This window comes from Eschscholzia californica, unplaced genomic scaffold (assembly GCF_041429995.1).
Source record: "Eschscholzia californica isolate CP2 unplaced genomic scaffold, dmEscCali1.0.p SCAF_3, whole genome shotgun sequence".
Taxonomy (NCBI): domain Eukaryota; kingdom Viridiplantae; phylum Streptophyta; class Magnoliopsida; order Ranunculales; family Papaveraceae; genus Eschscholzia; species Eschscholzia californica.
In genome coordinates, this window is record NW_028238420.1 from 14,424,513 (window position 1) to 14,438,967 (window position 14,455).

Genomic DNA, 14,455 nt, shown 5'->3' on the forward strand with positions numbered 1-14,455 from the left:
AATTTATTTTCTTTAAAAAGCTCGCATCGTGAAAAAAATAGTTTTCGTGAAAAACAATGTGTTCGTGAGGAAAACAATTGTTATTTGTCTTAATTTCAGCAAGAGAAATAAAAAATGAGAAGATTGAATCTCGCCCGATACAAAAGATACAGAAAACTAAACATGGACAACAATTTAGCAGAAATCATTGAAAACCTATAAATAGATGGAAATTTAAAGAGAGGAATAATACTCGGAGGACTTTAATATAGATGATAGTGGATTCTTATATCTTCGTGACAAGTAACACCCTGTAAAAATCTCTCTCATTTGTAACAAAATAGAGAGAGAAAGAGAGAAAAGATCAGATGAAGAACTTTCAGAGGTTTGCCGGCTAACGACTAGACCAGAAGCATAAAAAGGAAGGTGTGTTTGGAGGAATAACTTTAGTTTTCCCCCTCTAATATTTTATTCCCCAGAAAATTGTCGGGTTATTTCTCAAATGGCCCCCAACTTTGTGACTAGCTTCCTGCCTGGCACCCTAGATTTGCAAAAATACCCATATGACCCCCTTTTTCAGTTATCTTTAACTTTCCGTTACTCTCTCTCCTCCATCTCTTTTTCTCTCTCTGCCACATTATCTGTTACACCACATCATTATCTTCTCCGGTGAAGGTCGCCGACCGGCGACCTTTAAACATAAATAAACCTTTTTTCCTCTCTCTCCAAATTTTTTTTTCTCTCTCTAGATCTGGACCTTTGAAGAAGGTCTGAAATCAGACCTTCTTCAAGGTCCAGATCTGGTTCTTCAAGAACCAGATCTAGAGAGAGAAAAAAAAAGAATTTTTTTTTTGGAGAGAGAGAGAGAGAGAGAGAGAGAGGAGAGAGGAAAAAAAGTTTTATTTTTTTTTTATGTTTGAAGGTCGCCGGCCGGAAAATTGGCCAACCAACGACCTTCAGCGGAGAAGATGATGAGGTGGCGTAACAGATGATGTGACAGAGAGAAAAAGAGATGGAGGAGAGAGAGTAACAAAAAGTTAAAGATAACTGAAAAAGGGGGCCATATAGGTATTTTTGTTAATCTAGGGGACCAGGCAGGAAGCTGGTCACAAAGTTGGGGGCCATTTGGGAAATAACCCAAAATTTTCCTTTACCCCAAAACATGGACCAATTTTTATTATTTCCTACTCCCTCCGTCCCATTTTGTTTGTAGTTTTGGGGAGTCCAACTTATTAAGGAGACCTTATTTATTGTTGACAAAAAAGAAACATTTTCCTAAATTACCCTCATTTAATTTGAGATATTTCATTAAATATAACATTGGTAGAAGTGTGGAACCAATTAGAACATTTTATTGGTATTGAAATTGAAGGGTAGTTTTGGAAGGGTCATCATTTTAATATTTGAATGAATGTTATAAAAGGAAAGTGACCAAACATTTTGGGACATCCATAAAAGGAATAACAACCAAACAAAATGGGACGGAGGGAGTACTTTTTAAGAGTACAAGTGGTAAAGGACGTCTTATAATCCTCTCAATAGACAAAGATAATCACACCCCCATTTTGTTCCCGTAGTGATTTGGAGTACTCCTAGTTGCACCGAAATGTTTTTCACTTAAGAACGCAATTACATCGTACAATCGACTTATCGAGATATATTTATCTCAATTTTACACATACTATATATATCTAAGAACTTGTGCATTAAAGATGGAGACTTCTTCGAAAAATAACTCAATTGGATAGATAAAAGATTACAATAGCTAATGTGTAACGTGCCACATATCAGAATTTCATCGAAGGAACACTACCTTAGACTTCTGTTTTCCCTTGATAAAGGTAATTGAAATATCAAAATGGAACAGCCATCTACAAAAGTTGCTTTTCTTCCATCAAAATGAACAAAAAAAAAAACCCCTTTCTATACTCCCAGCTTTTGGAGCTGAGACCTAATTATCTCGTTACAAAAAAGAAAAACCTTTCTATACGACTATACTCCCAGCTTTCAGATGTTTACACCTGAAACCTAATTATCTTTATGAACAGATAAATGTACAAAAGCACCAAACTCCATATGACTCTTGTATACATTTAGCTTTTATGTGCCTGTGATGTGCTGCGCTCTTACATGTTCCGGTATCAGCCTGCTGATGAGCTTTGGAGAAGCTCCAGCTAACTGCAGCAATCAGAAGAGAACACATAAAAAAAGGTAATCGATAACTAGGTAGAAAGCAAAAACCCAATTTCAGGCCCTTTGTTTTGCAATTGTCCCTAAAATTCAAGTTAATACTTCAAAGCTGCAAATTTATGCAATTGCTCAAATTAGTACGACAGTAAGTACAGATGCAGCAGGTTCAGAGGGCATACTTCTTGTGTAAATTTGTACAGTGGAGGAAAACGGCATAGACGAGCATTGGGTAGCCGGAGCTCATCAAAGAATGGATGGGCACACGCTTCGAGCTGCAGTAATAGATTGGTTGTCAGACAGAAAATGCAAAAGAGTTGAGAAATTGATTTCAACCAAAACTAATGGCAAGGAAAATGTCCACAAGTAGAACAAGTAAAGCAGACCGTCGTGCACGGGAGATTTGGTGAATATTGAAGCAGTTGTGAAAGAAGATGAATGGCTTCCTGAGCCACTTTTCTGTGGAACATCTGCGTAAAATAACTTACAAAAGTCATCGCCTATCTCAGTACAAAGATGGTCCCGATAATTATGGCTTATCTGCGATCTACCAGTTGCAACTAGATATATCAACTTTTAGGGGTTATCTTTCAAGAAACCAAGAAGTAGAGATTAAAAAAAACAGTATTTAAAGGTGATTCAAATGGGATAAATCATAAATGTTTTGATGAAAATTAGTGAGATGCAACAAAGATGCCTCAATAAAGGCCGGATTATAAACTGCTGTAGTGAAAATCACTAAAGCTGTGATTTACCCAGGTTGTACCCCATTGTCTTCTTGGAAAGTCGGAAGCCACTAATCGAAAAATGCAGTACGATATCTGAATAGGGACTGGAGTTGGACACATTAAAGAAATACAAAGGTATGAAATGTATACCTTGTGCCAAGGGTGTGCTTTGATCTGCGGAAATCTAAAATGCTTATGTAATATGCCTTTATGCAACAACGAAAACTGATTTTTTTATTTCTTTCTTTTATTAGATCTTTTCCCCATTGCATACACAGTTGTGGATATTGAGAATGACGATAATTGAGATTGGTTTCTGGAAAATCTGAAATTGGTGGTGGATCCGCTAAAAAGGTACACCTTTATTTCGGATAGACATGGTGGAATTCTAAAAGGCGTGAAGAATGTTTTGTAGGATTTTGTGTGTATCTAATACACGTATCTAGTGTTCTAAGCGGAATCTCAAACATCATATGTTAACACTAGAATATCCAGAATCATAAGCATGAACTAATCAATGAACTAGAATAAGAAAAATACCTCTATCGCGTTTTTCCCACGAACCTTTCCAATCGCGTGTAAAGATCGAGAGCTCCAATTGTCGCTCCTCTACTTGAGACACCGAGTGTGTTGACTTGATCTCCCTTCCTTTTAGACCGCTAGGACTTACTAGAAGGTTGAGAAGAACTCTTCTTCTTGACTAGATTGATAGAACGGGAGCTTTTTCTCTATATTCCTCTCTCTCCACTAGCTGTATATTGAGAGAGAGAGCTGTATATTTTTCTTCCGGAGAAAAATCCACACCTTTTATGTTCTCTAATGACCCTATATATAGAGACACCCTAATTAGAATCATATTCAGATTAGGTCTTTCTATTTTCGGGTCACAGAAAAGATAATTATCAAAATACCCTTTTAGGGTATTTTGGCTATCCCTTTAAGTGTGGCCGGCCAGGGAAGCCCACTATGGGCTTTATATGGCCGGCCCACTTACCTTGGTCGGCCATCACATGGCCGGCCCAAAAAGCCTTACTCCGGGCACCCCTTTTAAGCCCGGTTCTTTCTATCTTGTTCTGAATCTCCATTCGAACCTTTTCGGCCTTTTTAGTTGGATCAAATCCATCTATATCCTGTTCCCGTCTAGTCAAGTCTTTCCGATCAAGTTACCACTCTTATGTGAACCCGTGGTAGGATCCGGTCTATGTTAGCCGCGAATCACCGAATTGATCCAACGATCGTAGTTGGCTTCTAGCAAAGCATTACGACCCCTAATTGGACCGGACTGGATGATCTTGACCGTATGGTCATCGTTATCCTAGCTGACAAATTGATCGCATTGCCATCTTGGTCGAAGGACACTCCTTCGGAAGGACATCTCCTTCAGACCGAACGGATATATCCTTAAGTCTTCCACTTGTACTTAGAACAAGTGCAATGCTTGATTCCCATGTCTCTTCGTATCTCATCTGATACGTTATATCTTTCAGACTTTCTTGATCTAGAGAACAACTATCAAAACAAATGATTAACCATTAATCCATTTGAGTGTGGCCACACATTTTCAATTGCTTCTCCTCAAGTGGCCTGGAGATACTTATCCTAACTCAATAGGAGGACATCATTCACTCTTGTACTACCACTTAACTTCATGTCTATTTTGTCTCCCCCAGTAACCCGTCTTTATAACCTCCTTTTACGGCACGGAATTTGACGGTATCAAAGTTCGACATTCCTTACATAAGATGAGTGGAGTACTCATGTTTAAGGAATCTCTCCAATCTTGCCTATGAGCGTTCATGACGTTTTTCAGCTCTTGAGAACTCTCATGTTTGGGTTATCCAGTGTATATTCCCCAATCATACACCCATGTAATTGACTTAAATATTATATTCCTATAACCCATGAAACTGCGCTATTAGTCAATCTCCCATGCTAGTCTTCATGAGTCATTGTTGTCCATGCAATGACCTGGACTATGGACTTAATAATGAATCTATTCCATCTTCACTTAGTAGGGTTTCATTTACCAGATCACGCATCTGATAAACCTACTTGGAATGCTTCATTATTTTGGACTGTCAATTAAACACTAAACCATTATTTAATGACAGAAATAATTTATTTATTTCTTTTATTGAATGTAGCTAATTGATTACATAAAACTCCTTTTATTAATCCAATTACAACCTAAAGCCATTCTTCGATGTGCTTTATACCTATGCCCCTTCTATGACTCTCATACTTGGGCTGAGGCAGTGGGTTCGCTCAGTGATTTCCCTAATCACGTTGTACTTCCTTTGGATATGTTTGGACTTTTGGTCTGCTCTTGGTTCCTTAGATTGGGCAATAGCTCCATTGCTGTCACAATATAGAGTTACCCCTTTTTCTATGCTAGGAACGACACCAAGTTCGGAGATAAACTTCTTGATCCAAACTCCTTCCTTGTCTGCTTCCGAAGCGGCTAGGTATTCTACTTCTGTGGTAGAGTCTGCTACAGTAGTCTGCTTTGAGCTTTTCTAGCTTACTGCTCCTCCGTTTAGACAAAAGACGTAACTCGACTGCGATCGGAAATCATCTCTGTCTGTTTGGAAGCTCGCATCCACATGGCCTTCCGCAATTAGTTCATCTTTCCCGCCATAAACCAAGAAGTGATCCTTTGTCCTTCTCAAGTACTTCAGGATATTCTTGGGTGCGGTCTAGTGTCTCTCACCTGGATTAGATTGGTAACGATGACACATGCTCAGAGCATAGGAGACGTTTGGGCGAGTGGAGACCATGGCGTACATGATTGATCCTATTGCCGAAGCATAAGGCACCTTCTTCATGTATGCTAGCTCATCAGGATCTCGAGGACACTGAGTCTTTCTTAGCGTCGTACCATGTGTCATGGGTAGAAATCCTCTCTTAGAGTCTTCCATTTGGAATCTCCCAAAAATCTTATCGATATAAGTTTCTTGACTGAGTCCAATCATCTTCCTTGATCTATCTCTATAGATCTTGATGCCCAAAATATATTCTGCATCTCCTAGGTCTTTTATTGAAAAACACTTCCTAAGCCACTCTTTCACGGAGTTAAGCATAGGAATGTTATTTCCAACGATCAGTATGTCATCTACATACAGGACCAAGAAAACTAGGTTGCTCCCACTAACCTTCTTGTATACACAAGATTCTTCTTCGTTCTTCAGAAAGTCAAACTCTTTGATTTTCTCTTCGAACTGAAGATTCCAGCTCCTACTTGCTTGCTTCAACCCGTAGATGGACCTTTGAAGCTTGCACACTTTTCCAGCATTTTTAGAGTCCTCAAAACCTTCAGGTTGTGTCATGTACACATCCTCTTCCAATTTTCCGTCCAGGAAGGCGGTTTTGACATCCATTTGTCATATCTCACAATCGTAATGAGCTGCAACAGGTGAGACAATTCAATCAGCATTGCAACAAAGATGCAACAAAGATGCCTCAATAAAGGCCGGTGATTTGCCCAGATGTATCGCCCACTCCTATAGTGAAAATCACTAAAGCTGTGATTTGCCCAGGTTGTACCCCATAGTCTTCTTGAAAAGTCTGAAGCCTCTAATCGAAAAATGTAGTACGATACTTTCATCACATAATTCGCAGTAAAATCAACTTAAACCAGTATTATACCTTGATGATCTCAATAAGCTGATCTCTACTATTTCTTCCAGGAAACAAAGGCTAAGAGTTTGCAATTGAGAGAAGATTATTATCACAAGTAGACCCAAAGACTCAAATTTATTCTGCCAATTAGTAAAACAAGATTTAAAATATTGATAAGAAGTTAGTCTGTGAATCATGGGGCGACATATTTATTGACATTGAGCAAATATTCTCCGGTGGTGTGAAAGCTTTTCGACACGGTCTTGGTCGATATATCATTGCCACAAATAATTACTACAAATTTATCAAGAATGAACCAGACCGTGTGACTACCATTTGCTCAAAACCTGGATGCAATTGGAGAGTCCATGTCGTGGCACCATTGGGATGTAAATCTGCGTTTTTGTTGAAAGAGTACGAACCGAAACATGATTCTTCGGATGTTATTCTCAAACCTTCGGATCCCAAGTTGTCTAGTAAACTTGTTGGTAGTCTTATCGATCAAGACATTAGATAACATCCTAATTGGAGTACAGCTGAAGTTAAAGAGAAGTTTCGGAATGACTACGTTGTTGAGTTGAGCTAATATTTTTCTTTCAGTGGTAAGAAGGTGGAAATGGATAAAGTATTTGGGAGGAGGGTGATTCATATTCAAAACTTAAGTCGTACCTAGATGCTTTGGCAACAACTAATCCTCACAGACGAATAGATTTGCAAATCGATCCCACTACGAATAGATTTGTTCGAGTTTTTATTGCCCTCCATGCATCTATCCTTGGCTTTCAACATTGTCGTCCTGTAATTTATATTGATGGAACATTCGCGAAAACTCCTTTTAATAGTTGCATCTTAGCTGCTTACCAAGGATGGAAACGACGGTATATTTGCATTTGCACATCTTACGTTAACATTATTATTTTCCTGCAAACATTATATAACATGTCGATAACATTTACTGGAATGTTTCCGTAATAGATCTTTTCCCCATTGCATACGTAGTTGTGGATATTGAGAATGACGATAATTGAGATTGGTTTCTGGAAAATCTGAAATTGGTGGTGGATCCGCTAAAAAGGTACACCTTTATTTCGTATAGACATGGTGGAATTCTAAAAGGCGTGAAGAATATTTTGTAGGATTTTGTGTGTATCTAATACACCTATCTAGTGTTCTAAGCGGAATCCCAAACATCATATGTTAACACTAGAATACCCAGAATCATAAGCATGAACTAATCAATAAACTAGAATAAGAAAAATACTTCTATCGCGTTTTTCTCACGAACCTTTCTAATCGCGTGTAAAGATCGAGAGCTCCAATTTTCGCTCCTCTACTTGAGACACCGAGTGTGTTGATTTGATCTCCCTTCCTTTCAGACTGCTAGGACTTACTAGAAGGTTGAGAAAAACTCTTCTTCTTGACTAGATTGATAGAACGAGAGCTTTTTCTCTATATTCCTCTCTCTCCACTAGTTGTATATTGAGAGAGAGAGAGAGAGAGAGAGAGAGCTGTATACCTTTCTTCCAGAAAAAATCCACACCTTTTCTGTTCTCTAATGACCCTATATATAGAGAAACCCTAATTAGAATCATATTCAGATTAGGTCTTTCTATTTTCGGGTCACAGAAAAGATAATTACCAAAATACACTGCTATCCCTTTAAGTGTGGCCGGCCATGGCAGCCCACTATGGGCTTTATATGGTCGGGCCAAAAAGCCTTACTCCGGACACCCTTTTAATCCCGGTTCTTTCTATCTTGTTCCGAATCTCCATTCGAACCTTTTCGGCCTTTCTAGTTGGATTCAATCCATCTATAGCCTGTTCCCGTCTAGTCAAGTCTCTCCGATCAAGTTACCACTCTTATGTGTAACCCGTTGTAGGATCCGGTCTATGTTAGCCGCGAATCACCGAATTAATCCGACGATCGTAGTTGGCTTCTAGCAAAGCATTACGACCCCTAATTGGACCGGACTGGATGATCTTCACCGTATGGTCATCGTTATCCTAGCTGACAAATTGATCACATTGCCATCTTGGTCGAAGGACACTCCTTCGGAAGGACATCTCTTTCAGACCGAACGGATATATCCTTCATGTTTTTCCCACCGCTCATCACTCACTCTGTTCTTGGCACTTACGGTGTAATCTAAACTTGAGAATACGTAACGGGGCGGCCAGTCACGTTATTGTCAATGTTAAAATAGTTTGTTTCTTGACATTCCTTTAAATGTGCTGAACACCATAATTTATATTGCAACACTATAATAAATGTTTACGTTTTAATTCCAAGTACGGCGCCATATCATCTTAACTGTCTGAAAGCTTCAACAATATGGTAAAGAAAGCCCCTGTCATCCCTATTGCAACACTGTTTGATGCCATTCGACGGAAGATTATGAACAAGATGAGCAAGCGCAGAGACGTCGCTATTGGATGAAATACATTTCTTTGCCCCTCCATTAATGAGGAACATGATGTCAAATACAAAGTTGGTGAGACGTGGAGATACGTTGAGGCAGACCCACTTATTTTTTAAGTTTATTCCACTCCACGTCATTCCGTCAATCTTGGTACTCTAACATGCTCTTGTCGGCGTTGGCAAGTTGATTTCCTTCCGTCCCAACATGCAATGCTATGCATCAATCAGACTCCCAATAGTACTTGTTTTTATGATCATGTCTGGACGGTGGAGGCTTACAGAAACACATACCAACATTGTGTCTACCCCGTTCCAAATTTTGACGAACCGTATACTTTTGATCCATTAACCAAGACTCTTCCTCCATTACTTAAAAGGACACCCGGCAGACCACGTACAACACGGTTGCAGAGTTCCGGAGAGGTTACGAGGAGAAAAAGAATCTGGCGTAGGTGCAACCAACCATCTTATCACAACAGTGCGACATGTCGAGCCCAATTGTAGTTGACATTCTTCCCTATGTCTCCAACATTAATTGGAATGTTTGCGTATGTTCCTTATTTATCTTGGAAACTCTTCTTTTTGTCTATGAATTTTATATATTGTTCCAAACATTCTAATAAATGTTTAATGAGTGGATCCTTACTTGGTTAACTCTTATTTTATAGATTTCTTATTAATCCAAAACAGTGCCAACATTGTTGATGACATTCTTAAGAATGTCCAGAACATTATCGATTGCGTGTTCATATTTTGCTTAGTTTATGTGACAAATAAAATGCTTATGGCACTTTTACTAGTGCAAACAAATTTTGTTACCTTCGTCTGTGATGGTGTCACCTGTAATATGCTTTTGCCTTTTTTTTTTGCAGCAGGCCCTTCGCTAGTTTCTTCACTAGCCTCTTTCTAGGGCTAGATCGTTGAAAGGTTTCTTCTAGTGTTGATGCTGCTTTGTTTTTGGTTCCTGCTTTGCCCATCGTTGTAAATCGTCTACAAAGAATAAAATGTTTAGTTCTTGAATGTAATGCTTTAAGAAAAGGACTAAATGTGTTCAATATAACTGTAAAAGTTTTCAAAACTTCACCCCTTCCAAATGTTTAACGAAGAACAAATGCTTTTTAACCAATAAAACTCCCAAAAATCATAACCAAAACACTAAATGTTTTAAACAGAATCCAAAATGTCAACAACATAATTGTAAATGTTTTCAAACCCACCACCCCCAAATGCTTAACGAAAAACATCACTGCAATAATCAAGTAAAACACCAAAAAATCATCAACAAACCCCTAAATTTTTGCAACAAAACCCTAAATTTTTGAAACAAAACCCAAAATGTTTAAAACAAACCATAGATTTCATCAACAAACCATACCCAAAAAACTTGACTTACAAACAAAACCCCAAATTAGCTTCTGTAAAACAATTGAAGAACCCTAAGTGGGGGTCATTCGTTCAGAACTTTTGTAAGATCTTCAAAGGTCTTTAGAGCTTTGAAGTTTAACGTTATTGGTTCATTAAGAACTTCAAAGTTTAGTGTTGTTGATTTCGACCTTTTTTTAAGAATTTCGAAGTTTAGTGTTATTGGTACATATCTTTTTTTTAGAACTTTAAAGTTTAGCGTTATTCAATTTTTATGCAAAATTAAAAACTTTTAGTCCAAAATCCGACCCAAGATCTTTTGGAGACAAATTTACTCACAAATTACCTGAATTCAAAGTTTTACCAATTGAGGTGGATCTTCCAAATTCTTTCTATTATGAGTGTACGTAAAAATATTGGGTTAAAATAACCAACCAAACCCTTTTATCTCTCCATATAAAACAAAACATACTAAACTCTTGCCGTGAAACCGAGTAACCTCCTGTCTTCCTTGTCGGTTGTTGTTCCACATTCTTTCTCTGCCCCCCCCCCCCTTCTGTTGAAGAAGGTGCAAGGTAACTATACTTTCACCTTTTTCCCAACTACCAATGTATACATGTTTCTCTCACTACCACTTTTTTCCAATTACCAATTTTCTCTCACTACCAATACAGTAATTATAGGTTTGAAAAGTTATCTTATGATTTCCAAAGTAATAATAGGTTTGGTTTCCAATGTATTTGTATGGTTTGATTTATGTGTATATAGTTTGGGTTTTTTGAGCTTACCCCCTCACAATTAATTGGTAATTGAGCTTACCCCCTTCAGTAATTGGTAATTGACCTTACCCCCTTGAATTTAGATTTTTTGTTAAAACTACTAAGGATATGTTTGGTATGTGATAATAAAATCAGAAAGTAAATAATATATAAACAAAACAATCTTTACTAATCGTATTCCTGACCAAACGAAACAATAAAATGAGGTGGAATCCCTAATATGAATTATATTGAAGAATAGTCGTTCTTAGTAGTGGCAATTATTTCACGTACGCCAAACATAGCTTTTGTATTTGTGTCACTAATAGTAAGCCTAAGGGGGTAAGATCAATTACCCATTATTGAGGGGGGTGAACTCAATTACCAATTAGTGAGGAGGGGGTAAGCTCAAAAAACCCATATAGTTTTTGTTGAAAGGGTTTGCAATGTGTATATGTCTTATTTTTTTTTTTTATGAAATCCAATGTGTATATGTCAGTAGCTTTTGGTTACTTACCGAAACAGTGAAGGGAACTAGTTTTTGATTTCTAATGTGTATAGGTGAAACATCAGGTTGCTATGTAGCATTAAAAAATTACAATTTTTGATTCCCACATGTATTGTTATATCATAAATATTATTTTATATTTTCAAAATTAATTTATATGAATTTATTGTTCCATATTTTGTATGAGATTAATATAATTCTAGATTAATTTTTAAATAAAATTTGTGTACGTTCAATTTGTTTTTGTTAGATGAGTTTACAGACAGCGAAAAAGTAAATGAAATGGACCCTAGATGAAAATGAGGTGTTACTTCAACTTATTGTTGAAGCCATGAACAACGGTAAATACGGTAAAGATGGTGCATTGTCGAAGACGTACTATGACCAAGTTATAATTTCAGCTCTAAATAAAAAATGTAACTGTAATAAAACTTCAGAACATGTGAGTAGCAATATTAAGAAATGGAGAGGTAAGTATAAACAACTTAGAGAATTAATGAAATCATGCTCTGAGTTTGGTTGGGATGCAAATACCGGTAACATTACCGCTCCACAAGAAGTTTGGGATGAATACTTTAAGGTAATTAAGCATCAAATTATATTTAACTAATTGTACTAAATTTCTTAATAAAGTATTAATCCACGTAGTTTATTGCAGAAACACCCTAACACTATAGATTACCGGAATGAAAAATATCCAGAATACTAAGATTGGTGCATGATATTTTCAGGGTCTTTAGCTATTGGGGGAAATGCTTGTGAAGCATCAGTGGACGGGTTACATGGGATTAATGTCGACAACTTCGATGTTGACTCGGACCCTTTTCCTAGCGAATTTAACTATGACCAGTCTTATGACCCTCCAACTGATGACAATACTTGTAGACCGAGTCAACCTAGTAGGAGCAAATTACCTGTCCAACGAAAACGAGCAAGAACTCAATATGATGATGTTGGTGAAAGAATGACTTTGAGTCTTGAAGAACTTGTTAGACTACGAAGAGTCCAAACGATTGGTGTAAAGCAATTTATGATATTCTTGGTTTGGACTACTCAATGAAAATGGAAGGAGCAAAGCTCTTAAAAACACCGGAGCAGAAAATGATGTTTGCCATGATGAATCTAGATGAACGTAAAGATTAGATATTATCTGAGCTTGATAAATGAGACTTCAGAATTCAGGGTTTAAGATTTATTTCAGTTTGTTTTATTTATGCTCCAAAGACTTTATACTATGTTTTACTCATGTTAGTGCAAAGACAATATCGTTTTATTGAGACTATTTACTTTATCTTTTCTGTTATGTTATTTATAATGATCTAAATCATGGAAGTAAGTGTTATGTTATAATTTTTTTAACGTATTTAATTTATATATATATCTCTATTTATTAGGATTTTTTCAAATGGATTCTGAAGATGATTTCGAAGGTGAGGAACATGTAGAGCAAATTGTCAGTAACAATGACATTATTATCCGTGCAATTGCACCCTCTTGCAAATAATGTATACATGTAAGTATGCCAAATGCTCAAAGAAAGTCAAACACTAGTAAAGCGTTTATTTATATGCAACAAAAATTAAATGATTCCCCCGATGAGTTTCGTGAGATTTATAGAATTTATCTAGATCCATTTCTCAAGTTGTGTCGAATTTTAAAGGAGGAATTTTTTTAGTGGATACTCGTTATGTTACTGTGGAAGAGATGCTTGGGGTGTTTCTTTCAACGGTTGGTCAGAATAATAGTTATTCAATTACTCGAGAAAGATTTGATAGATCTAAATTTTGTACAAGCATAAATTTCAATAAGGTGTTGAAGGCGTTGACCTTAATAGCTCCCTAACTAATGACGAAGACTCCAACAATCACCTCAATGAAGATCTTAACAAATGACCGCTTCAATCCTTACTTTCCGGTAATGAAAAAAGTTAATCTAGTCGAAAGTAAATTTATTTTATATTTTACTCTTAATTCAGCTATATAAATCATGTTATATTTGAAACTTAGGATTGTGTGGGAGCTATTGATGGTACATATATTCCAGCTATGGTACCAGTAAAAAATTCGATTCCATACCGTAATAGAAAAGAAATTATATCACAAAATGTTCTGGCGGCGTGCACCTTTGATTTGCAATTTCCATATGTTCGTAGTGGATGGGAAGGATCAACAAATGATGCATGAGTACTAAAAGATGCTTTAGAGGAAAATGGTGGATTTAAAGTTCCGCTTGGTAAGATAATTGTTATTCTTATCAAAATTCATTTTAATATTTTTAGATGATATATGACTATATATTGTACATCTAATTATTTTTTGTTGTAGGTAAATTTTATTTGGCAGATGTCGGATATCCTAATCGTCCACAGTTTTTGACACCATATCGAGGAGTTTGATACCATTTAAGAGAGTTTGGGAGTACTCGACGTCCAGAAACTAAAGAAGAATTATTAATCATCAACATTCTTCTTTAAGAACCGCGATAGAAAGAATATTCGAAATACTTAAAGCGAGATTCAAAATTTTTAAAACTACACCCTCATTTCCATTTAAATCACAAGCACAATTGGTTTTAGCATGTGCAGGATTGCACAACTTTATTCGAAGAGAATGTAGTTCATACACATTTGCTCTAGATGAAGAAGAAATTGAAGAATATACCATGGGTGAAGATTATAATGTAGAGATTCAAACTCAAGAACAACAATGACAACAAGCTGGTAATTTGAGAGATAATATTGCTGAAAGAATGTGGAACGAGAGAGTTATATAGTTATGTCGAACATTTGACTTTTTCTTTTTTCTTTTTCATTGAATTTTAATAGTAATTATGATGTTTTACGGACCAAAAAATTCAAAACATTTGATTTTCACATAAGAAGGAAATAGAGAGAGAG

The 14,455-nt window shown here is 36.7% G+C and overlaps 1 long non-coding RNA gene across 1 annotated transcript; it reads right to left on the minus strand.

Annotated features, from left to right (window-relative positions):
• Positions 1-1,780: 1,780 nt before the first annotated feature.
• Positions 1,781-2,659, minus strand: LOC147548594 (uncharacterized). Its single transcript, XR_015238927.1, has 3 exons — positions 2,553-2,659; positions 2,349-2,441; positions 1,781-2,157 (listed from the first exon to the last, which is right to left on the minus strand). It is a non-coding gene; the product is annotated as an uncharacterized LOC147548594 (long non-coding RNA).
• Positions 2,660-14,455: the final 11,796 nt, after the last annotated feature.